Genomic DNA, 26,786 nt, shown 5'->3' with positions numbered 1-26,786 from the left:
GTGCTTTTAAGGTCTTTGAACTAAAACCCACAATGCATTGGGAAATGTGGAAGTATACTGAGCACTGGTAATGTAATGAACTAAGAGCCTGATCCAATGCCAACTGAAGTCAATGGAAAGGATCCCATTGATTTCAAAGAGATTTAGCCCAGGACCTAAATTATAAGCTACATTATTATATCATAGCATTATTACTAATTCAAAGCATTTATTCTCCCATTTTTGCTTTCCCCCCCAAAGACACAGGATAGGGAAAGTGGGCAAATGGCCCTCCATAGGGGAGACAGTAAGTGACCTGTTAAGTGGATGCAGATTGTGCGGGGTGTTGGCCATCAGGGGCTGGTGAAGAAGGACCATCATAAGCATAAATATATTCTTACAATTTTTAATATAAAACTAGCCACTGAAAGAAATTTCATAGATAAAAAGTTAACTCACCATTCCAGGACTGTCATCAGGAAAATCACCTAACTAAAAGACAGACATTTACAAGTGAGCTACTGTACATACTCACAAATCTTTAAGTTTGCACAGCTCTCGAAGGGGACCACTCCTCATTAGGAATTGCACTGAGATCACAAACTCAGTGAATAACTGTCAGATGGTAACTAAAACCTTTTGATCATTACTGACTTGGTCAAATCCAAACCACAGGTCCTCACTGTGCAAGTTTCACAATAACCTTTCTTTCTGCACTTCTAAGGTTCAGAATGATCTTATAAATGCCAGTTTCATTTAGTGTATCTTAGATCTCAGCTTATAAGAATTGCTGATTTTGTTCCCAATATCTCATTATCAATTCATTTATCATCACCACACTCATTTTCACTCTGTCTTAGGCTTGACCTGTTGAAGATATCAGCTCATTTTTTACAACGTACTACATCCTAAAGACATTTGCTAAAACATCATCTTTTGTAAATCAGGTCAAGTAACTCTAGAAAATTTCCTTCATTGACTGATTCTGTGGACTCATCATGGCCTCTTAGTACATTTTTTCCCCTCCTGGCACAAAAGATAATTACTTCTATTACTGTCCTAAAATAACATTTTTAATTGCCAGTCATTTTCTGAAGCTGCCCATTAGTTTCCATGTGACGGAGTGGAGTATATAATTTATTTACCCTGGAAATCTCAGCCCAGTCATAGTATTTGATAGTCAGTAAAGCACAATGTTTTTCCTCTAGTCTTTCAGTGTGGTTTGACTGAGGCACAAGACATGTAAGTAATTTGACGAAGATTACCCAGTGAGAGTCTCTACAGATTTAATGCCAGGCACTAGGGGTGTGGGGAAGGGGGGAATTCTCATGCCTACATGCCCACAGGGGTAGTTTTGCAGTAAGGCTGATACTACCCTAGAACCACTGCTTCCCTTCCCTAAAAGTCTGTGGCCCTAAGCCAATGGCACAATGACAGTTTGCTTGGCATCTGAGGGGGACACAATTTTTTTTAAAAAACAACAAAGGGAGACAGCCAGAATATTTGCTAGAACTTGTATCTACCACAGCAGATTAAATTGCTTGCTGTTTGAGCACTAAAATCGTGCAGTTGACCAGCTTTGTCCTCATTTTGCAAACACAAGGGATACAAAGAATATGCTTTAAAACTGTGCTTGGTCCTCATGCTGCAGTCGGGGCATCCCCAGCTCCAGTCCTCTAGATCACATGGTCTCTTATTTATTCACAGTGATGGTTATTGTGATAACCATTTAGATCAAGTTGTTTATTTTACCCCAGGATACCTAACAGATTCTGCATGCAAGTGAACAACAATTTGAGACATAGATAGAACTATATTGAGAGGAAGCACAGTCTTGTGGTTAAGTAACTGTCTGGGACTCAGGGGCAGGGCCGGCTCCAGGCACCAGCTTGCCAAGCAGGTGCTTGGGGCGGCCACTCCGGAGAGGGGCGGCACGTCCAGCTATTCGGCGGCAATTCGGCAGATGGTCCCTCACTCCCGCTTGGAGCGAAGGACCTCCTGCGGAATTGCTGCTGCAGATCACGATTTTTTTTTTTTTGGCGCCGCTTGGGGGGAAAAAACCCTGGAGCTGGCCCTGCTCAGGGGAACCTGGACTCCGTTCGCAGTTTTGCTATAGACAATTCACTTAATCTTCTGTGACTCAGTTATCCATATTTTCAATGGGGACAATAATTAGAACTGGTCAGATTCCCCTGCCCCCTATGGCGAATGTTTGCTGCTTGCCACAAAAATAAAATTAAACACCCTCCACAACGGAAAGGGTTTTTTTGGATAGTCAAAATTTTCTACTTCCCACAAAATATTTCCATTGAAAAAATCAAAATTTCTGTTAAAAAACAGTTTTGACTGAAAATTTTCAACCAGCCCTAAAAATAAGGTTTACTTTCTCCAGCCCCGACAGGCCTGTCTATTTAGACAAAGCTCTGAAACACAGGAACTGTCTCTTACTGTGTAAATGTATGCCTAGCACAATGGGTCTCAGTGCGAGCCTATAGATGCCTAGCTAATATAAATAAATAACAACAATCAATAAAAACAGTGGATGACTTTTAAGAACATAAGAATGGCCATACTGGGTCCATCCAGCCCAGTATCCTGTCTACCGACAGTGGTGCCCCAGAGGGCACCTAACCTAACAGATAATGATCAAGTGATCTCTCTCCTGCCGTCCATCACCACCCTCTGACAAACAGAGGCTAGGGACACTATTCCTTACCCATCCTGGCTAATAGCCATTAATGGACTTAACCACCATGAATTTATCCAGTTCTCTTTTAAACCCTGTTATAGTCCTAGCCTTCACAACCTCCACAGGCAAGGAGTTCCACAAGTTGACTGTGCGCTGTGTGAAGAAGAACTTCCTTTTATTTGTTTTAAACCTGCTGCCCATTAATTTCATTTGGTGGCCCCTAGTTCTTATATTATGGAACAAGTAAATAACTTTTCCTTATTCACTTTCTCCACACCACTCATGATTTTATATACCTCTATCATATCCCCCCTTAGTCTCCTCTTTTCCAAGCTGAAAAATCCTAGCCTCTTTAATCTCTCCTCATATGGGACCCATTCCAAACCCCTAATCATTTTAATTGCCCTTCTCTGAACCTTTTCTAATGCCCGTATATCTTTTTTGAGATGAGGAGACTGTAGGCAGTATTCAAGATGTGGGTGTACCATGGATTTATATTTATATTTATACTTGTCATTGTGACAAGTGGTGTATGTGAATTGTCCTACTTCTGGTTCCTGTTCCCAGAACTCAGAGAGAGAGAGAGAGAGAGAGAGAGAGTGTGTGTGTGTGTGTCTGTGGCATTGGTATTGCACAGTTACTCAGGGTCTGCTGCAAAATATCTGTCTTAGCCAGTTCATGATTATTACATGTGTTGATTGACAACTTACCTGTGTGTCTTGCTTTTCGTTGTTGTTGGTGGTGTTTTGGGATTGCTGTTCTGGGGTGCATCTGTGTGTAACAATCATGTTTGCCTTTCAAAGGTATATTCCTTATTTTTAAATGTCTTCTATGAGCCAGCTAAAAGGAGCTGCTTAATACTACCTAAAAGAGAAAACATTATGAGTGCAGGGGGCGGGGAAGGGAGAAGGGGTATAATTTCAATGCAATTTGCAAAATTAAGTTAAACAGAATTACCAAGGTGTTGGTATAGAGTCCTTTTTTATTTCCCAGAAATGCAAAGAAACAAAACCTGTCCTAATTTCTCTTTGGTATGCACTTAAACTAGGCTCTTGTAATAGTGTTGCGATATGTGGTAACGCTTTGGAAACAATGGCAATCATACAGCAGCGTTCTGTCAACACCAAGGTTAATCTTGAAAACCATGCAATAAGTATATGCCCTCACATCTGGGCTTCTACTGGAGACATCTTGGGGAGAAAATAGCCTTTTGTTTCCCAACACTACTGACTATAATTTGACTTTTTATTTCAAAGACATGAAAAGTTTTAACCATATTTATCTCTTAATTGCTTTTATGACTTGCCAATGTGTTTATTAGACTGGTCACAATTTTGGCTAAGTTCCTTCTAGCAGTCAGAACTCCACAGAAGAAAATTTCAAATATACACATTTAAAGATAGTGTTTCTACTGTACATTTAATATAGTGCCTTTCATTCAGAGGACTCTGAAGTGCTTTATGAACAAACTGATATATGGTGGTGTCTGAAAGGTTGTGCAGACCACAGGAGTGAGCATGGGGTGGAGAGTCAGGGATGCCTTTGTTCTAAATCCTGGTTGTCACTCACATTCTGTGTGTCTTTGGCAAGTCCCTTCTCCATCTGAAAAATAACTGTGGTAATACTTACATAGCAAGATTTAAAAGCAATTGGACTTTTATATAGCTAACAGGAATATCCAGAGTTAGAAGAGTTAATTTTACATACACAACAAAACAGCAAACAAGAGTTTGGCAGGGATATAAACCCTTATGCTACAGGGCATAAACTAACCTCTGACAAATGGAGATTAGAAGGAAACATCCACTGTGCACAGGTTACTCCATAATTGCAGATTTTATTGCATCTTCCTCTGAAATATCTAGTACTGGCCACTGTGGTGACAAGATGCTGGACTGGATCATGGTCTGATCCAATATGGCAATCCCGATCTACCTGAACCACCTCACTCTGGAGTTATGAGCAGTATTTAGTTAATTAGCACCGTGACCATATGAAGTACTATACACTGGTGAGTTTTAGTATTACATGCAAAATATATGCAACAATCCCTCTATCCACCAGAAACATGCAGCCAACTTGGTGGTGAATTTTGGCAACTATTTAACAATGCATAGTAGCAATATTACACAGCAGTTTGGGACTGCAGAATATCTCCCGCCTACCCCCCCCACACACACACACAATTGAAACGGCAGGGGGGGGGGTGTTTTATGTAAGCAGGTTAATAATTAACCATTCTGGAAACTGGCCAGCATTTAGAGTGACATATCTAATCTCATGAGAGCTGTATATATTTCCCCTTTAGGTGGTGAAAGCCTGCAGGGAATGCATAGGAGCTGCATTGGAAAGGATTGCTAATGCTCTCCTCAGAGCAACAGGGTATCAGAAAAACTCTAGCAATCCATAATCAGGCCTTTTCACAAGACCAACTCTGGACACAAATATCTTGGCCATATATTGCCTGATCTACATCTCTGCTTCTTAAGATAGTGCCAGGGAATCTCCCAAGTCCAACATACTTGAGGTCCTTGGATTCCAGAAACAGCGCTGTCACAATAGTCACTGATCTCCCCAGGACAGTGAGTTGAAGACAGAAGCCCTGGTTGACATTTATCAATCTTCCAGCAGCCTTTGATACTTTTGATCACAAAATCTGTTGACACAATTGCAGGACCCGGCAGTAGTGAACAGAATTATCTTCAAGCTATGCCACTGATCCCTTTCTGAACAATCTGACAGGTTACTGACGGGTGACTGTTCCTGTTCCCCAATGATGCATAGCTGTGGAGTCCTATGGGGCGCGGTTCTGTCCCGCCCTATGATTGACATCTGTGTGAAACTCCTCGGAGGGAGGGATCATGAGATAATGCATTTTATAATATCTTCAGTACTCCACTGACACCCATCCCAAACTCTCCTTTTCCACCGCTCTCCCAAAGTCTTGCAAAACTGAGATGTGGATGAAAAAACAGCAGGCTGAAGCTGAACCCAGAAAAGATGAAGAGGATTCTTATTGATGGGGCAGGGGGGAGGAGGAAGGGAAGGAGGGGTGCTCTGAGGAACTAGAATAGAATCTTAGTGCTCCTTCAATTGAAGGTGTCTCCCCAGCTATAAACAGATCGATCTGTAACATAGAGGTCTCACTAGATTCATGAGTGCTCTTGAAAATACTAATTTACACCCACAGTGCAAGCTTATCAAAGTCCATAGGCAGAATATTGCCCTATGTGACTAATTCCTTTGCTGAAAACTCTCTCGCCCCCTCCTCCCCACTATCAAAACAGTAGCAATGCAGGACAAGTGGCTGTACAAAATGGTGGCAGACCACCACCCAGAATGTCTGCGCATTGTTGAATTGATGAAGTGTCATCCCAGCCCTTGGGAAATTATGTGACGTTTGATGACACTGATTAGAGCTGATTTCCCACTGAAATACTCTCTTCCCATCAATAGCTCAGTAACGAGTCATGCCCGATGTCAGTCTCTCATTCTTTGGCAGTTTAAATACACATCCTTGGATGTGCTCCAACTGTGCTAACATCTGAAATATAATGAACAATGTCACTCTAATTCGTCAATGAAAGTAAAAATAAATGTATGAAGAACCATATGGAACTAGCTATTGTTCTGTATACAAGTTTCCACCGTACATTGTGAAGTGTTACTTTGCAGTACAAAGTAAAGGATGGATGACATAATTATCAGCATGGTGGCAGTTTTGGCAGAGAAATGCAACATTACAGAAAATGAAAAAATGCTAGCAGCATTTATTGTGCCATGTACTTTAATCTGGAGCTCTTAGCCCACTGGAGAAGTTGACCCCTGGCAATCTACAGCACTAATAGAGGTTGGACGATAAGGCTGGCTGGGAAACATTCACCATATTTCATTACTCAGGGACAATCACCCAATGCTGTCTTGTACCGTGTTTCTTGTGCTCTAAAATGCTCTGTAAACTATGTTTTCTTAAAAACATATTTTCACTCAATGTATCTCTCATGTAATATTTTTAAAGGGATGCTGTACAGATGCAATTTATAGGTTTGATTTGCCCTCACTGGTACAGGGCCACTGTCCTCCAGGGGATGGCAATTGGCATTTCCACTGCCACCATACATTCAGGATTCTGCCAGTGCAGAGAAACTGTATGTTACAGCTGGGGCTCAGTAGGAGTCCCAGAAGTTCAGCTTACTTGGTGGATGTGCTGGCTCAAGCCATGTCCCCTCTGCAGCCAGCACTGGCCACTTTCTGGGCTCTGCTGGTTGACTACAGGAACTCAAATGGGATAGGGTTGTAAGTACATTTCACCACTGCAAGTGGTAGGTTTTCTACTACTGGGAGCCAGTGGTAACAGACTTTGATATATTTAAATAAATTTATTTAACTGTGTTTCTGGGATGGGGCGGGCAAACTATTGCCTGCGCCGGATTCAGCCCACTAGCCGTTTTAAACCGACCCTCAAGCTCCTGCTGAGGAGTGGGGTCTGGCACTCCAGCAGGGTCGGGGGCTGATCCACACAGCTCCTGAAACAGCCGCATGGCCCCACTCCGGCGCTCCAGCTGGGGAGCAGGGTTGGGGGACACTCCATGCAGCTCCCAGAAGTAGCAGCATGGTCCCCCTGCCTTCAGCCCTCTCTGGCTTGGAAGTAAGTCAGAAAACCCTTCTGCTACTCTCCTGCCTTCAGCCTTCCCCCAGGAACCTTTTACAATGTCCTTCAAAAAAATCTCCTCACAGCTCTGATTTTACCTGATCCTTTATACCCCAGGTGCTGCCCACCCTCCTAATTGTCCAGACTGAGAGCACCTGCTGGCACAAGGGAGTGGACCTAGTTCATTTAAAAGGGCCAGCCTCTCCGCAATACTATGTTATACCGGTGGTCAGAGCATTAGCCTTAAAAGCTATGAAGTCGGTGGTCTATTAATAGGACAAAAGCCTAATGTTTTGTGTGAGCAATCTCATTGATTTCAAGGATTGCTTATCCCTGTGGTTTTGGGAGTGCAGAATTTGGCAGAGATCTGCTGGCTGAAAAATAGGCCCTGCTCAATCCACAGAGCTGGAAGGAACTCTGAGAAGTTCCACAAAAAACAAGGATTCCAGAGGTTTGGGAGAAAGGGGGAAGCATGCTCTGGGACTTTATCTCCTCCTTTCCATGAGTCCCTGAGCCAGATCCAGGGGTAGATGTTTCTCTCCACTCATGGACACAAAAGAAGCATGAGAGCCAAGACTTCCAACTTCAGAGCCCAACATTGACTCAGTTATACCTGTGTGTCAATGTTAAAGACAATGGAACAAATTCTCTTTTCACTTATACCTATGCAGCTAAATCATATCTCTGTACATAAGAAGATATGGCTCAATGGGCCGGTACCATGTAGAACTGACTGAATACTGGAAACAAATATTCATTGAACAAATTATTCAATTAATATTACTGTTGTTCATTGAATAATTTATTCAGCAAATACTATTTGTCCACAAAGAATGATCCGGCAAATTAATTATTTGACAAAATTTGCTGACTAATGTATATGACAAATTATATTTTTATTATTTGTTCTGGCACAGTGCAACTCAGGGCAGAACTTGGTCTACTGACTCAGTAGTAGCAGTGATAATACACAAGCAAGAAAGAGCACAGACAGATTTTCAGATTTAAAAAGTAAGCGTGCAGGGCTAGCACATAGTAAACATATCTCGTTACTTGTAAAATGAGCATATTTGATTCAGAAATAAACTGAATGACAATGTCATTTTTACAGAGTCAATTTTCAATGTAGAATCTCATTTTAAAATTAAGTGAAAACTGAAAGCATTACTATCTATAATTTGTGGCATGTGTATGCATACGGTGTGGGAATACCTTGTGATTGCTCTACAGAAGTCATTACTCCTGTTTATTGGGTAACAGACTAGTTTTAAGAGTCAAAAAAATAAATATTAATATCAATGAACACAAGTTCAGGCTGACCCAAAGCAGGTCTTATTAATTCAACAGCATTTTTTCCATTTTCTTTTCAGCTAGGCAACTCTCTCTCATCAACCTTACATAGATACACTTACTTAAGTACACTATTTAATAACATCTATTAAATAAACATTATTAAATAGCATTTATTGAATAACATCTGCATAACACTTAGGTGCCTTATATGTGTGTATATATATTTATAATTGATCTTTGAGTAAACTCAGATGAAAAGCTCTAGAATTCTGCCTGTCTAAATCCCCCCTTGCAGTTTTAAGTGGATACAGTAGTCTTTTTCTGTACCTGCCCTAAACTTGTATATGCTAATTAGAGTTACGTTCCTCTCCAGAGCTGATTGCATTTCATTAAGTCTTCCTGGTGCATAGGTTGTATTCAATATTTGTTGCATTTATAAAGTACTTTGGGATATATACCTATAGATAGTGTTTTTCATTTAGACAAATTACAAAGTGCTTTGTAATATGGTTATTGCTAATAATAATAAAATAAAGAATATTATAATGGAAGTAAGAACTGTGAGACATTCAGTTCATCCATTCTTTGCACAAAACATATTCAGCATTCAAGTCCCATAAGCCATCAAAATAAGGCTTATGTGAGACCTGTGGTTCTGACCCTCCAAATTTAACTTGACACACTTTATTCAGCAAGTAACTTAAGAATATACCTAGTCCTGTTGAAGTCATCATTGCTTAAAATTTGCTGGAAAATGGTTCATTGACTTCAATGAGACTGATCATAGTGCATAAAGTTAAGAACATGTGTAAATCTTCAGAGGATCAGGGCTTTAGTGGTGTCTAGGTCTTCTGCTGACCTGCAGAGGAATGAATTTCTCCCAATAAGGTGCCAATCCTGCAAAGCATTTAAGTATGTGCAGAACTTGAACACGTGAACAGTGCCATTGACTTCATATGATGGTGCCTATGGGCTGGGAGATGAAGATGATTTTGATGCTTTAGGAAGAGGAAAGGTTTTTGTTTTTAGAAGATTAATTATCAAGGTTAAGGAAGACAAAAAGAGTCTAAGTTGAACTCCACTGAACATGCGATTCTTCAAGAGTAAAATTCACTCAAGTTCTGTCTGCACAAAACTCTATGTACTACTTAAGTTCTATGAGAGATGTTAGCCTTCTGCACAAAGGAGAATTTCATCCTGGGATGATTTGTGCCTCCACCCAATAATATGTTTTTCACTGATAAAGAAACCGTGGTGACCTGTTGGTGAGTATTGCTAACAACTCTTGAGCAGAAAGGAGGATTCTTAAGTAGAGACAAAAAGAAATAAAACTGGAGAGCTGTGAAATCATATGGGAATTTTGGGAGAAAATACTCAAGGCAATAGAAGAGATCATACGACTGGATTTTCAATTCTTCCTGGACCTTGTGTATCACACCAGAGAGATAACTGGGCACTTCCATGACAAATAAAATTAAGATTAAAATAGCAACAACAGCTAAACCTATTATAGTGAGAAACTGCAAAACATAGACAATGCTTTCTGAAGTAGAATGGACATTGGGCCTGATCTGGAACCTGCTGAAATCAATGGGAGGTTTGCCATTTAATTACATATCAGTAGTAAGGAGACTATTATCCTTACAAGCTTCAGGATAGCATGGGTTATTTTCAGGAAACCTATCATTTAGTTAAGCAATCACAAGTGAAGAAGTTTTGATTTATTTGCAAAAGTAGACATGAATCCAAAGCATGCCTTGTATTGTTATTTGACTTATTTCTTCATTTTTAATTGTGTGTGTGTGTATATATGGGTATGACTAATCAGCAGGGTTAGAAACTTTACATCCACAGCTCTGCCACTAGCGCAACTGATAGCAGTAGGTAGATTGTCAACGTCTATGTGGATCAGTCACTAGAGAGAGATGAGGCACATATTTTGCAAATGGTTTCATGGCTATTTGCTGAGAACAGAGGAATGTTGAGCAATCCTGGGTTGTATTCCAGGCTCTGAGGGGAGTGTAGTCTAGTTGTTGCTTTTTGTCTCCACAAAGCCTGACCCCTTCTGTCCTTCCAACCTGTCATCGTGGCTCCCCCTCCACCGCATTGCCACAACCTTCAGGTGCCGCTCCTCTCACTCCTCTACATTCTAGTCAGCCTGGCTCCTGCCCTTCTCCTTGCTGCCTCAGAGCACAGAAAAGAGAGTGTCCCTAAAACCAGTTTCTGTGTTTGGCACCACAGTGGCTCCTGGGACAGCAATGTCAGGAAAATCCTGTTCAGTCCCAGTAGCCCTGAGCTGGAGTATGTTCAATACAGATGCAAACTTTAGAGAATTTCAGTGCCAAGCTCTAAAACTCTCTCTACTGAGCATGGAGGAACTGAGATTTTCAGAGGTGACAGCAAAAGGACAGCCCAGTAAGACCAGATCGCTGCCAAATTTGAAGCCCCTACTCCAGAGCATGGATGTTATAGAGCTCATGCACTATATATATATATAGTGGCAGAGCTCTGACCTTGTCCCCATGGGTCCCACACTTCCAGGCAGTTGGTGAGAGAACTCCCACAGTCCCTTTTGTCCCTATGGGCTTAATCAAGAACGGTTTAGCCTCCTGTCCTGACAGGGGCCTGTCTTCCTCTCCCAGGAGGAGTTTGTATAGTGGAGGTTGGGGGGAACCTGGGCCCGCCCTCTACTCCGGGTTCCGGCCCAGCTGACCTTTCACTGCCAGAGTTGCTACATTTCCCTGGGCCACTTCCCCACAGTGGGGGAAGTTTCTCTCTCTTAACACCTTCTTCACCCTTACCTTAGGGCTCCCTTTCCAGTGGTTTGAGGCATTTTCATTATCCAGCCCTTCAGCCGCACTTCCTCTTCTCTGGCTCCCTGGCTTTCATTGGCCTGACTGGAGTGAGTCCTTTTATAGTATCAGAGGGGCCTTAATTAGAGTCAGGTGTTCACATTAGCTTGACAGCCTCACCTGACTCAGCAGATTAATTGGAGTCATGTGTTCACCCTAGCCTGGAGCAGCCCCTGTTCTGGGCAGCCAGGGAACAGAAAACTACTTATCCAATGGCCAGTATATCTGCCTTCGACTACTCTGCTGTACCCAACTGGCCTGGCTCTATCACTATATATATATATATGAAGAGACAGTATTGTATCTGAAACCAGTGTTTTTTCTACTTTTCCTTCTGCATGCAAAAGTAATAAAAAGGATACTTTAATAACTGCTATTCATCCTGCTCTTTCAAGCAGTTTTGAAAATGAGCCTTTTAAATCAACAAAGTATTTAGTATGATAGCATGTGATATATGAGGATATTACTCGTAATTACCAAAACGATAGAAAAATAACAGCTCTCGAGTAAAGCTGAGGAATGTATTTTGACCAATAATTATCTGTCACTCCTAATGGCCTCCTTCTGAAGGTACTCTTATTATGATTCTTTGAAGAAATTTGCTATGCAGTTACATTTGCTTATTCAAATTTTGCACAGCTGTGTATTGCATTCTTTTTATTAATCCTGCAAGAGATGAACAAATTATTTTGTGCTGAGTTTTGAACCATCACATTCCACTATGTGAAGCAGCTTAATTTTCATTGAATTGTGACATATCTTCTCAGGAAAAATACTAGAAGATCAATTTCAAAGACTAAGGTCTAGCCATTGCGAAAGCTAATCTCTTAATAGGAAGAAGGAAAGAAAACCTGTTAGCACATAAATTAGGAATCTAAGGAATATTTTCTGTTATCAGTTGATTTCTGAGAACAAAATGAGTGTTTAAAGAATTTACATAAATTATAAAAAAATCAGAAGGCTTACATTGCCTAGCACTGCTTCTCAACTGAAATAAATGCACAGAAACACTGGCTGTCAGTTCACTGTATTTGAATTTCAGATTAAGAAGCAGGTCTGTGCATTCCACTCAAATGGTCAAGTACTGACAGTTTAGGACATCAATACATTGTCAAGGAGCGCTTGCAACAGTTAAACTTGCACCTTGATTTATGGTCATGATCAGGATTTATAACTACAGATGTGGGACTGAATAATCCAGTTTCAAATGAAGCCTGTGGGTAATTTTTTTTTTAAATATCCTTACTAAGTTTCAAGGTAATGTGGCCTGTATTCAGTTCAATAAAGCACATGAACACACTATTGTTCAGGAAGCCTGATTTCCAAGACTGCAAATGTACAGATTACCCAAGCTTGACACTTTAGCTGGCCATTTGCATGGCCATTAGGTGGACTTCCAGTTTGTACTGTCAGGAATTTCAAAATCACTGGTGCTGTATTAATGTCCTCCAAGCTGAAAATAGACAAGTGATAAAGGGTAAAATTAAGCAAAACCAAACAATTGATGCAAATACAGTGCTCCTTACTCCACAAAGGCTGCCAATTAAATTGTGGTCCAAATCATGGACTGGGGCCTGACAACCCCAGAGACCGCCTCTTCCTCTGCAACCTACAATGGCAGTTGTGATCAGCAGGATGCTTCAGCTCTCAGGCCTCTACTCAATAAAGCACTTAAGCACATGCTTACTTTTAAGCATGTGTCTGAGGTTAAGCCTGCATTTTAATTTCCTCCCACCAGAGAGCAGAATGAGCATGGTGCTGAAACTGCGAGCACATGACTCAATCCATTTCCAATTAGGTCTTTGGAAAGACACCCACATATTAGGACTGGATCCAGCCATTAGTGAAGACCTTTTTATAACTAACTTGTGGAGCCAAGCACATAGCCACTGAAGATGATCTAATTTAAGAATGGTTTCAGAGTAGCAGCCGTGTTAGTCTGTATCCGCAAAAAGAACAGGAGTACTTGTGGCACCTTAGAGACTAACAAATTTATTAGATCATAAGCTTTTGTGTGCTACTGCATCTGAAGGTATGACTTTGCTTTGTCCAGTTGTTCCATTGCTCCAGATATATCAAGGTCAACACCTTGGAGACTCTTGTTTACAACATTTATTTCAAACAGTATGTCGTGCCACAACACACAGAAATTTGAAGTTATGTATGTTTCTGGTGATTCCATTTCCCTCTGCCACTGTTCTCCCACAAACTGTTCCTGTCATAGCACTATCCTCCATAATGGCAACCATGGCATCACCTATCTTCCCAATTTGGTGTTTGATAGGCTTTATCGCCTCCACTCGACTTTCCCGTTGTGTGGCACTCAGTGGTTTCAGTGTCAGAGACTATGTTCCCAGACGTTGCTTCAAAATTTGCCATCGATGAGTTGATGCAGAGAAAAATACATAGATGCTTTGAATTACATTAAAAAAATCAGCAACCTCACTAGAAGCTGATGCTGCATCACTGACCACCAAGTTCAATGAATGAGAACTGCATGGGACAAAAAAAGCTCGAGGGTTTAACTCTCGGATCCGTGTCTGCACTCCTTTGTTCTTTCCTCTCATGTTGACACCATTATCGTAGCCCTGACCTCTCATGTCAGAAATCGCAATTCCCATATCTTCCAGCTTTTAAAGGAGCACATTTGTCATACCAGCTCCTGTAGTATCATCAATGTCATTTTCACTAGGTTCTCTTGCTGTTACAAAACACACTATTAAAGTCATTTGTTCCGTATGGCTGATGTCAGGTGTGCAGTCCAGAACAACAGAGTAATAACAGACTTCAGATCTGCCACAATCTTTTGTTTGACTTTTGTTGCCAGTAACTGTATGATCTCATTTTGAATTGTTTTTTCAAGGCAGTGGTGTGTGTACATTTCTTGGGTGGTGACTCTCATTAGATGCTCCTGGAGTACAGCATTAAACTCAGCCATCAGCTCCACAATTTTAAGGAAGTTTCCATTGTTTGGTACATACAGCTGATCTGAAGTACCACGCAGTGCTAGGTTTTGGGTAGCAAGCATTCTCACAATGGCAATGAGCCTTTTCAGAACATTTTGCCAGTAAAGAGATTCTGATGCAATCTTCTCTTGATGCTGATCATCTATGGTGGCCTTTAAACTTAGTCTTATCTCAAGCTCTTTCCATCTACGGAATGCTTTCTGGTGATTTGCTGCCTTCTCATGTCATGCCAGATTCTAGCCAGATTTTTCCAGTCCTTTGTTTCTGTAGAACCCAATGTGGCTGGAACATTAGACTGGAAGAGTTTGCAACAAAAACAGTATGCAGCACTTTGGGGTTTTGAGTACATAAGCCATGGCCTCTCCACTTTCTCACCATTGGGGATTTCATGCCAGTAATGTGTTGGATGGAAACTTCTATTTTCATTGTCTTTGGGGAACATGAAGTTTTTCACTTGCTGTGGCCCATGCAGTACAAGGAAGTCCCTCAGGCTACTGCTCAAGTGGGTCCACAGTCCTGGATCATCTAGAGTTAAGGAACTAAACTCAGCAGCAGCTGTTTCTTGAGCCTCCACCACACTCTTCTCTGATCTACACTTTTCTTCAGGATGTGCATGGTTACATCCATTTGAGATGGAGATATGATGCTGCAATAGCTGTCAGGTCAGCTGCACTCTGACTAAGTGGAAGATCAGGCATCTCCTCACCACTCACATCCTCACTGGGGCTGGAAGGCTCACCGTGAACATTTGTGTCTATGTATCTCAGGAGAGCTCCTTCCTGCTTAGATAGAAAAGCTTCCTTTGCTAGCTTTCTTTTTCTGAATGCTGCCCCAGAGGGGTGTGTTCTTCTTTCACTCATAACTGCTGTTCTGTGCCAGCTATAGTGGCTCTCAACACTCAATTGAAGGGGACAAATAAGCAGGCTGGTAGCAGGGCCTGAGTGAAGGAAGATGTCAGCATCTTAAGGGCCTAACTGGCTCCTACTACTTTAGTTGACTGCCCGTTCTCCTCAAGTGGGTTCAGGGAAGCAGCAGGAAATAGGAAGCTCCCTGAGAAGCTGGTGTTAATCAGTCCAGGCTCCTGGGGGTGCTAGAGAGGTACATAAGAGGCTCCTCCTCCTCTCTCTCCCTGCAGCTCCTGCTGCTTTCTGTTATTCCCTCTCACCTTTTCTCCTGCCTGCCTGTTATGTCTCTTGTGCCCTCCTTCCTCCAGCACAGCACTCCTCCATCTCTGTGCATCTAGAGCAAAGAGAATACATATGCACCAGCAGCAGACAATTTTCTACACTCTGGGTCCTAGTGGTGCCCCCCCTCCCACAGTCTGGCACCTGAGGCGGCCGCCTCAGTTTGCCTCATGGTAAGGCCAGCCCTGCACCAGTGGGTGAACACTTTTCACAAAGCAATTATTCTATATCTGACCTCTCAGTCCTCATCCTCAAAGGAAGCCTGCAAAACACTTTGAAAAGATGAGCCTGGAAACTTAAATTCATAACTTTGCTAGACACTAAAAATGGTGGACTGATTAGAGACACTGGATTTATGGCTTACTGCAACCACTAACTTCCCCTTCTCCAACTTTTTTTCCTCTCCCTTGCCCCCTATGACTGGAGAGGCATTAACTAACCACTTCACCCTTAATGGTCTCTTGATATATGCGTTAATTACTTATGCCAAACAATCTGTTACATCTTGTATTTAGCTGTGAGACACTGAGTGCATGTTCCAGATCTGAAGAAGAGCTCTGTAAAAGCTTGAAAGTGTGTCTCTCTCACCAACAGAAGTTGGTCCAATAAAAGATATTATCTCACCCACCTTCTCTCTTTAATATCCTGGGATGAACATTGCTACAACAACTCTGCAAACACCTCTGTAGATAATTAAGACATTTCTTAAGAAAAAGGAAGAAGGGCAGTAATATAGATGCAGTCACTCTTTTAAAAAGTAGGTTGCTATTCTGTAGCTCAGAATACCATTATGTATAATTAATTTTAACTATAAATGCAACAAAGTGCAATGATACTACTTAAGCACCTCAGTAATCAACCTCCCCAAATCTTAAACATCATACAAAAATCACCAGAATGACCAAACAACAATAACACTAACACTCTTGTATCCCTCTGCACAACTCCTTCCCAAACGCCTGGAAAAAAAAGGAAGTGCAGGGCGCTGATGGTCCAATGCTGGATGTGACTTTGCAGATGACACTAATCTGGGAGGAGTGGTAGATACGCTGGAAGGTAGGGATAGGATACAGAGGGACCTAGACAAATTAGAGGATTGGGCCAAAAGAAACCTGATGAGGTTCAACAAGGACACGTGCAGAGTCCTGCACTTAGGACGGAAGAATCCCATGCACTGTTACAGACTAGGGACCGAATGGCTAGGAAGCAGTGAAAAGAACCTACGGGTTACAGTGGATGAGAAGCTGGATATGAGTCAACAGTGTGCCCTTGTTGCCAAGAAGGCTAACGGCTTTTTGGGCTGTATAAGTAAGGGCATTGCCAGCATGATCATTCCCCTCTATTCGGCATTGGTGAGGCCTTATCTGGAGTACTGTGTACAGTTTTGGGTTCCACACTACAAGAAGGATGTGGAAAAATTGGAAAGAGTCCAACAAAAGAGAGCAACAAAAATGCTTGGGGGGCTGGAGCACATGACTTATGAGGAGAGGCTAAGGGAACTGGGATTGTTTAGTCTGCAGAAGAGAAGAATGAGGGGGGATTTGATAGCTGCTTTCAACTACCTGAAAGGGGGTTCCAAAGGGGATGGATCTAGACTGTTCTCAGTGATACCTGATGACAGAACAAGGAGTAATGGTCTCAAGTTGCAGTGGGGAGGTTTAGGTTGGATATTAGGAAAAACTTTTTCACTAGGAGGGTGGTGAAGCACTGGAATGGGTTACCTAGGGAGATGGTGAAATCTCCTTCCTTAGCGGTTTTTAAGGTTAGGCTTGATGAAACCCTTGCTGGGAGGTTTTAGGTGGGGATTGGCCCTGCTTTGAGCAGGGGGTTGGACTATATGACCACCTGAGGTCCCTTCCAACCCTGATATTCTATGATTCTATGACTTACAGAAACAAGGACCCCTTATTCAGAACATCTTGTCAGCACATCCCTCCACTTTATAACAACAGAACTCCAACTCAAGTGACACCTCAAAGCACATCTATGGAAATTTGGCAGAGAAAGAAGGGTAGTCTATTGAAAAACCCTGCCCAACCAATTTAGGACTTTTAATATTGGCGTACATACATTGAATTCCTCTTGGAAACTCTGTACGCCAGAGGATGTTTCTTATAAATTGCAGAAGTCATGAGAGTGACAACATTGGTAACTGCTAAAGTATGGCACTGTGCTTTCTGCCCCAAATGAGTCAAATAAGGGCATGACTAAGGATTTCTTTTATAATCCATAGTAGGAACGAGTGTTGGTTGGAAAAGCTTTAACAGAACGATTTTCCGTGACAGAATACAGTTCCATCAAAATCAAAACGCTACATGAAATGATGTCGCTTTAGCCAAAATTTTGTTTTGGAGAAAAACCACAGAAAAAGAACTCTAACAATGTAAAAACAACCCATCTCTGCAGTTTTGAAACAAAATGTTGATTTTTCATTTTGAACCATTTCACTTCAGTTTTATTTTGTATTATATAATATATTTTTTACAGAGATAACATTTTGCTTTAGTAAAAACAAAATTCTTTCAGTCAACCCAGAACAATTTTTGGGGGGGGGGGGGGGGGCGGAGAAGGGCACGGGGGAACTTTCTTTCACAGAGAATTTTGAAATTTTCAGCTTTTGCTCCTAATTGGAATAAAGACAAATATAAAAATCCTTGATGAAATGGAATTTCTGTCTTCTGAACAGCTCCAGTAGGAACCTCTGAGACTGTGGAATCATATAATTATGATATCTATGTTGCCAATTTGTTATCTGACTTGCTTTGATTTAATGATGAACTGTTGGAACCCTAAACACCTTGTAGTCACACCCTACTTTACTGTAATAATCTTTGTACAAAATATGCCTTGTGAGGTATCATTTGAAAACTAATAAGTCATGATCATCAATATTCTTGAGTGATATATGTATAAGAGTTATGGATATATGCTGGAATTATAACTAAAGTGTGTTTAACATAGGCATGCCGGGGGAGTTAGTAAACAAGTCTAATAGACAAAATGAATGTTTATTTGCTTTTCTGAGCAGCTCGGTCATCACAGGCAGAGACAATAAAGGTCTATTTACATATTAGGCAAACAAAGCTATCAAGCTAACAAGCAGGGGAGGAGACAGCTTCCAGCAGGGAAGAGAAACTTTATCTGGGCTATAAAAACAGGGGGTCTTAATCTCAAGTGATAAGCAATTGAATCAGTTGATTGTATACAATATTACTGTATTATAAAAGCTTATCAAGTGAGGTGTTATGAAAGCCTATGACACACTGATGATTAATATATCATTGTGAATTTTATGTATTAACTTTACAGAAGGAATTATTGATACTTAAATATTGTGTTTTACAGTCTGTTACCAAACAAAGGGAGAAACAGGCCTCTCCCATGCAAGAGGGAAGGCAGCTATCTACTTGTCTCCAGTGAAATTAAGCAAGGTGTAATAGAAGCTCCATTGACATAGAAATCATCAGGGGGATGAGTAGACAACAGGAAGGGAAGAACAACATGAGGTCATCCTGCCTCTTGAAACAAGAACTTTGGAAGATATAAGCAAAGACAGAAACCATCTTTGGCATCCATTACTAGACAGACACAAGGGAACAGAGTTCTTGCAAGCTGAGAAAGATGGGTGCTTCAACAAAGGAGGGAGGTTGAAGTCTGTGAGAAATGAATGTAGGTGAGAAACCTGCTTAGGCAATGATCTTAGCCAGCATCTTGTACTTCTGTGAAAGGTCCTGACTAAGTGAAAGGTAGCTATGGCTGGTAAGAACAACGATTGGTGAAAGAAGCCATCTTGAACAAAACACATACTTTGCTAAAGTGAGTTTTTGTTTGCTTGTAACCATCTCTACTGTTATCTGTTTTATTTTTACTATATGCCAACTCAGTGCTGTGTTTGAAGGGAAGGATGTATTTATCCAGTTAAGTTAATAAGCTGTAATATGCTTTTGTCTCCTTAAAGAAACATCAAATCTTCTTATTTCTCTGAGCTGTCCAGGAGATGATTGGACAATTCATGGCACATGGTTTGGGGAAATTTGGGACTAGGAGTGTATTGGGGTCACTTTGCTGGTTGTAACCAAGGCTGGTGGAAGCCAGAGTGGGGCTGTAGACAGGCTGTTGGAGTCAGAGCTGCTGAATCAGGGCGTCTAGCACACAGCCACTCAGGGTGTAACCTACATGCCTGAAGGCTGACGGTGAGCATCCCAGACTGGGAGCTACTATAGCAAAGTACTGTAAGGCACCCAGGGTTGCAGGGCAAGTACTGACAACCCTTTACTGGTCTAGATTGCATCACAAACCCTGTGACAGCTGTGCCCTCTTTTCATTGGAAAGCAATCTTCCAGTGATATCCTCAGACCAGTGTCAACTGTCTGATTCATGGGGTACTGGAAATAACATTGTACCATTGATAGCAGTAGGTCTTCGAATGTGTTGGCTTCCAGAATATTAACATTTCCTGATGATGCTTGGCCAACTAAAGAGAAGGTAACAACTAATGGACAGATTAAAATTGTGTAAGGAATGGGGACTGATGGGTGCAGTTAGCTGTCCTGTGTGGATGCATGATGTTTTGGTGGTGGGGAAGGGGACTATGAGTAAGGCTAAGTTTTATCGTGGATATTTTTAGTAAAAGTCAAGGACAGGTCATGGACAAAAAAGAAAAATTCATGGAAGTCGTGACATGTCCGTGACAGTTACTAAAAATATCCATGACAAAATGGGGATCTGCGGCTTCTCACCACCTGAAGCAGGGCAGCAGCGCAGGGGCTAGGAGCCGCCTGCAGCAGCTGGGGGCTCAGAGTACCCCTGCCACCTGCAGCTCCAGGGGGTCCCCCACCACTTCCCATGGGGGCCAGGAGCTGTGGGGTGCCCCTGCTTCCCATGTCAGCCAGGAGCTGCGGGTTATTCCCAGCAATGGCGGCTTGGGAGCTGCAGGGTTCCCTGCTAGTGGTGGCGGCTGGAGGCTCAGGGATTCCCCCACTGCTGGTGGCAGCCGGGGGCTCAGGGGTCCTCTGCTGGGGGCTCTGGGATTCTGCTGCTGCCCGTGGCAGCTGGGGAGTTCTCCTGCTGGAGGGTGGGGGTCCTCTACCGCAGTGGCTAGGGGCTCTGGGGTTCCCCTGCCACCCATGGCGGCTGGGAGCTGGGGGTTTCCCTGCTGTCGACAGTGGCTTGGAGCTCTGGGGGCCACAGAGGCACTGGGGCTACCCCACCGATCCCTGCCCCTTCTGGAAGCGGGGGACCCTGCAACTCCTGACCACCACAGGCTGAAGTCCCGGAGGTCACTGAAAGTCATGGATTCCGTGACTTTCGCAACCTCCATGACTAAATCGTAGCCTTAACTATGAGATATAGTATAAGTCTAGGACAAATTCAGAGGCAATATAGATAATAGATCAGTAAATCAAAAGTAAGTGTGTATGAGGAAGTTTACATTTATGTAATTTATATATCTACTATCCAGAAGAATACATAAATTCAAGTTAGTGGGGAGGCTAGTTTGACTTACACCTCTTACATACTCCTGTTAGTAATTTTTCCTGTTACACACCTCTCTTTGGGGTCTAATTAGTCTACAGTTAGTTATTCTCCCTTCAATCTACTTATGCTGATTTTCTAATGTGTAGCTTACACACCTTAGCCATCACCACTTAATTTAGCCATGGTCCAGAAACTCAGCTGATATAAATAGATGTAGTGCCACTGAAATCAAGAGAATTACCCTTATTTACAACTGCTGATACTCTAGCCTCAGATGTTTAAGGCCTTCTGAGGATGCTGTAATCTTTGTTCAAGGGAAAATGGCCCACATTCCCTGGGGGAACTAGAGCCAACTATTGGCCTAAGAATCAGCTGAATCAAAACAGAATGATATATAAACTTCCTCACTGCAATATTGTAGCCTATGGCTATGTTCCTGGGCTGCTCAGTGATGTGTTTTTGATGGTTTGCATTTCAGTTAACTGTTATTGCTCTGAAGCGTGCATGTAAATTTGCAGAGCTTCATCTGTTTAAAGTTATGCTTTGAGGACATGCTTCATCCTCTTTGGGGATAAGTAATTTTTATTATTGTAGAGTTTGCCTTTTATAGGGTAATAGCTTTCATCAGTGTGGGAGACATTTGCCATGGGTGAGCTATCAGGGCTTGAGGCCACTACTGTGAGGGAGAGGTCCTTGAGGAGGATCCAACTGCCCACGCTGCATCCTCACACCATTGCTATGGGTCATAAGTATCTTTGTTTCATTCAATTGTATTAAGCATATGGGGCATTAAACTATGCCTGGGAATCAAATGTGCTTATCTGAATGCTGAGTATGTGTGTACTGTGATTTTGATTAATCATGTTCTAAAAGGGACAATATAGTTTCTGTAAATCCACTGCTATCTTGAGGTTTGCAAAGTCTTTTCAGAGTGTGATCCTACTCCATCTCTCTTTCCCCGCAGAGGGAACAGTAAGTTATTCCTCCAGGAAAGCCTGTTTGTAGGAACCCCTATTGAGATTTCAGAAGTATTGTCATATAGCCTGACTTGTGTAATTTCCTTTACTCTTGCCCAGTAAGAATGAATTACCTCATGGTTTTCTCATACTAAGGCCATTATAATATGCTTTTACAATTTATGCCACTTATTATTGAGAGCATAGCAGAAAGAAAAGCTAATTAGATCATTTCCCTGCAAGGGACGGATGTATTGTAGTCCCCTAGGAGAGACTATAACAAGACTAAACTGATGTTAGAGAGGAGTCTAAACTGCATAGTTCAGGCTTTGAACCACCTCAAAGCTGGTTGATGTTCATATTTAGGCTTCTGGTGTCATCCATAATAAGATAAGAGGAGCCAACTACAAAGTTTGCATTGGAGTTTGAGCTTTGATTTTCAGTATTCCAGTTAAGGCCTATCTCTGATGTTACACTTTATCATAGCCAAAAGATCAAGCAGAAATCCTTACTCTTGGACCAAATGGTGCTATCATTTATACCATGTAAATGTCAAGTCTGGTGTCAGGGCAGACAATGGGCAGCCAGCATTAGTTACCAAGTTGCAGTCAGAAGGTGTGTAGCAGAGTCAGAGTCAAGCCAGGTCAGGGTGACAGGAAGTCAGCGTTCACAGCTTAGCAAGGTCTGCATCATTGCTCAGACAGCTCCCTGTGAGGACTTCATGGTTTATATACTGACACAGGCCAATCAGTGGGCTGCAGCGGGGCTGCCTCTCAGGCCCCACTGGCTTCACAGGGTACCCCAGCCTGAGCTCCTGGTGGCAAGGTGGTACTATCAGCAGTGTGGAACTCCCATTGTCTGGTCCTGCAGGCTCTTACAGTGAACCTACAGTAATTTTACTGAAGCTAGTAGTGTTGCACAGGTGCAACTGAGAAGTGAATTTGGCCCATTATGAACATTTTAGGCTATATCACATCACATCACAAAGAGTGTGATTTCCAGCTTGCATACACACTGTAGCTCTCATCAATCTAGTACGAGTAAAAACAGTAGTGTAACCAAGGTAGCATGGGCAGTGACAGTAGAGGCATGGCTAAGCCATGTACAAACCCACTTGAAACTGGTGGGTTTTCACTTGGCACAACTAAGGCATGCTATCCCTGCCTATGCTACACTACTACTACCACCTACTCGGTGAAAGCTACCGTAAGTATATGTACATATGCTGAGAATCATACCCCTAACTTGTAGTACAGACATAGTCTTACTAGCTCTATGAACCTTGCAAAATGGAATGATTTCAAATGTCAAACTATTTTGTAAAATTGTTTTAGCATTTTAAGATCCGCTCTAGGCCAGATCCCCAGCTGAAGCAAACCAGCTGTCAGGAGACCAGATCATAGGCAGTCGTGCCTAGTAGGTCAGAGCAGGAGTCAGGCCTAGTGATCAGAGTTCAAATGCCAGAGACCAAAGTCAAAGCAGAGTCAGAGATGAGAGCTGAAAGGAAGGACCAAAGTCAAGAGTCCAAATGCTAGAGCCAAGAGTTCAGTCAGAGTCAGACCCAGGAATCAGAGCCAAGGGTCAGAACTGGGTTACCTGGAGTCAGGGAAGGCAGGAGCCAGCCAGTATTTCTTGACTTTTGATTGCTTAACCTGAAAAATTAACATAGTGTTTTTGTCATTTCCAAAGCTTATAGAGAACAAAGATTCTTCGATTAACACTTTGGCTTGCATCTGGATATAACTTTAAATTCAGAGGTATATCTAAGTATATGTTTAGGAAGATCAATATGGTATACTAAGAACTGCTAAAGATCTATTATAAAATGTACAAAGGCTGGGTGCTCAGTTCTGGATGTCTAGTGTGATTCATGGGGATAGTGTTAATAAAAAACAAAGGTATACTTTAGTCAAGTGGGCCTTTTCATGTATGGTCAAAGTACACCTTCTCTCTCATGTGTACATACTATACCCAATGCACTCATAAACAACCCTTCTCTGGTAAAACAGATTATAAAAGAACTCATAGAATTGTTCCCCAGCTAAAATGGTTAATATGGGAATTAAATCTACACATGTCATTGTGTTTTCTCATTTATAAGAGATTATGTAGGCCAGTGGCTCTCAAACTTTTGTGCTGGTGACCCCCTTTCACACAGCAAGCCTCTGAGTGTGACTTCCATTATAAATTAAAAACACATTTATATATTTAACACCATTATAAATGCTGAAGGCCAAGCAGGGGTTTGGGGGTGGAGCTCGGGACCCCCAAATTATAACTTCACGACTCCCTGAGGGGTCACGACCCCCAATTTGAGAACCCCTGATTTAGGCTTATCCAATTATAATTATTACTTGTCTAAAAAAGCCTTGAATATGATTAGCAGTAAATATCCCTTCACCGGAGTTTCTATTGCTATCAGATATTTAGGAATACAGTTCTTTAGCCAAACCTTTGAACTTTTTAAAATTAAACAACCTTTCTCTGGTACAACAGATTATAAAAGAACTTGATTACTGCAATAATCTTAGTTTATCCTAATTTTCCAGGCTTAGTTCAGGTGAGGGTGGGCGTTCTGCTTTTTCAGGTCCTCCCTATTTCACTTCCCTTAAGGTATCCTAAAAGAGTGCAAAGTGACTTATCAGAATTTGTGTGGGTTGAGAGGAGATAGAATTAGAATTCCTACCTAAAATAAAAATACTAAAGTTTTGAATTCCCTAATTTATTTCTTTACTGTTTAACACAACCCTGTCATGCATTACAGTGGTAAATTGATACAACAGAGCTCTTCTATAACACTAGAGTAATATTGGGCAGTCCCAGATCCTGGAAATACTGCTACAGTATATTCCTTTTTGGCTGGATCTAATAATTTTAAATCAAAAGTAACAAAAATTGATACTTTAAATGTGCCATGTCAATCTGGCTTAAAGGATTTAGAATTCTTAAATATACTCTTAGGCCTGGTCTATACTACCCGCCTGAATCGGTGGGTAGAAATCAACCTCTCGGGGATTGATTTATCGCGTCCCGTCGGGACGCGACAATCGATCCCCGAATCGGCGCTCTAACTCCACCAGCGGAGGTGGTAGTAAGCGCCGCCGACAAAAAGCGGCAGAAGTCGATTTTGCCGCCGTCCTCACAACGGGGTAAGTCGGCTGTAATACGTCGAATTCAGCTACGCTATTCACGTAGCTGAATTTGCATATCTTAAATCGACTCCCCGCTGTAGTGTAGATGTACCCTTAGACCAACATTTCTGAAGTTTGATTGTGACAATCAGGGTACAGACACTCAATGGGAGAACAGGGTGTTTGAGCCACAAAAAATAAGCAGTTGAATCAACTGATTGTATATAATGTTATTGTGCCAAGAAACATATAAAGTAAAGTCTTTTATGAAATCTTCTACTGTTCTAAACTTTATAAACATTGAGACATGTATGCAGGCTATAGTTACGAACTCATGTATTTGTGTCCATAAAGAACAGGGCTCATAAACTTCAGCTCCAGCTCACAACAGGACAGTGAGTGATCAGACATGGGGAGGCACCTTCCCAAGCCAGGTGTTCACACAAAATCAGAACCAAGTAACAATACATTGTACAACCCAGGAAAATACATCAATGGGCCACTAAAATTAATGGAAAGACACTGAGACAACTGGGGATTTCCCTGTGGGAGGTTCCACCCGGAGTGCCACCTGGAACTGGGGTACCACTGAGTCCCCTGACCCACCAGCCTGGGCTCCCCCTCACATTGTGCCGCTGTGACAAGTGGTAGCCCTGCTCCTGGTCCTACACTTCACACAGGTACGAACACATCCAGCTGCAGTTACAGCCACTGCATGAACCAACAATAAAAAGGCTACAGCCAAGGTCCCTTCCAGCTCCCCAGACACACACCCACTCTGGAGCATAAACCCCAAATTAGATCATCTTGCACTGCACAGGGAACTGTACAGTGTAAGCTCATAGAGTTTGCCTCTCCCTCAATGTGAAGAGGAAATAAAATGTACCTGTGTTAAACCAAGCTGCGATTTTTCCTCAGATACTTCACTTAAAGGCACACTGGATTTAATTTAAAACATAAAACAGGTTTATTAACTACAAATGATAGATTTTAAGTGATTATAAGTGATAGCAAACAGATCAAAGCAGATTACCTAGTAAACAAACAAAAATGCAAACTAAGCTTAACATACTAGATATATTGGATATGAATAAGAAGTTTCTCACCCTGAGAGATGATACAAGCAGGCTGCAGATTCTTAAGGGACAAGCTGCACCTGCTTTACAGCTTGGAATCCCCAGGTCTTTTTCACACAGGCTAGAAATCCCTTTAGCCTGGGCGCAGCACTTCGCTCCCTTCAGTCTTTGTTCCTCAAGTGTTTCCAATGGTCTTCTTTGTGGGGAGTGAGGAACAACCAGTGATGTCACTCCCTGCCTTATATAGCTTTAGCATATGGCAGGAACCCTTTGTCCCAAACCTCAGTTTGTGGAAATACATTGACATCCCAAGATGGAGTCCAGAGTCATGTGGCCTGGTTACATGGCCTTGCATACCTTGCTGAGTCATAGGCAACCATTACTTACAGACTAGTCGGGAACATTCACAGGAAGGTTACGTTCTTCCAGGGTCCATTGTCTTTGCTGATGGACCATCAGCACTGTCTGGCTTCTTCATTGTTGTACCTGAAAGACTGGCTGTGAGTGTTTTCCAGACTAAATCCATTTGAA

General features: G+C 42.0%; 1 long non-coding RNA gene across 1 annotated transcript; it reads right to left on the bottom strand.

The window, feature by feature from the left end:
• Nucleotides 1-437: 437 nt before the first annotated feature.
• Nucleotides 438-4,687, bottom strand: LOC117878780. The gene is made up of 3 exons (XR_004646081.1): nucleotides 4,442-4,687; nucleotides 3,379-3,532; nucleotides 438-471 (listed from the first exon to the last, which is right to left on the bottom strand). It is a non-coding gene; the product is annotated as an uncharacterized LOC117878780 (long non-coding RNA).
• Nucleotides 4,688-26,786: the final 22,099 nt, after the last annotated feature.

This window comes from Trachemys scripta, chromosome 6, assembly GCF_013100865.1.
Source record: "Trachemys scripta elegans isolate TJP31775 chromosome 6, CAS_Tse_1.0, whole genome shotgun sequence".
In the NCBI taxonomy this organism is placed as follows: Eukaryota; Metazoa; Chordata; order Testudines; family Emydidae; genus Trachemys; species Trachemys scripta.
This window is presented reverse-complemented; position numbering and strand designations above follow the sequence as displayed.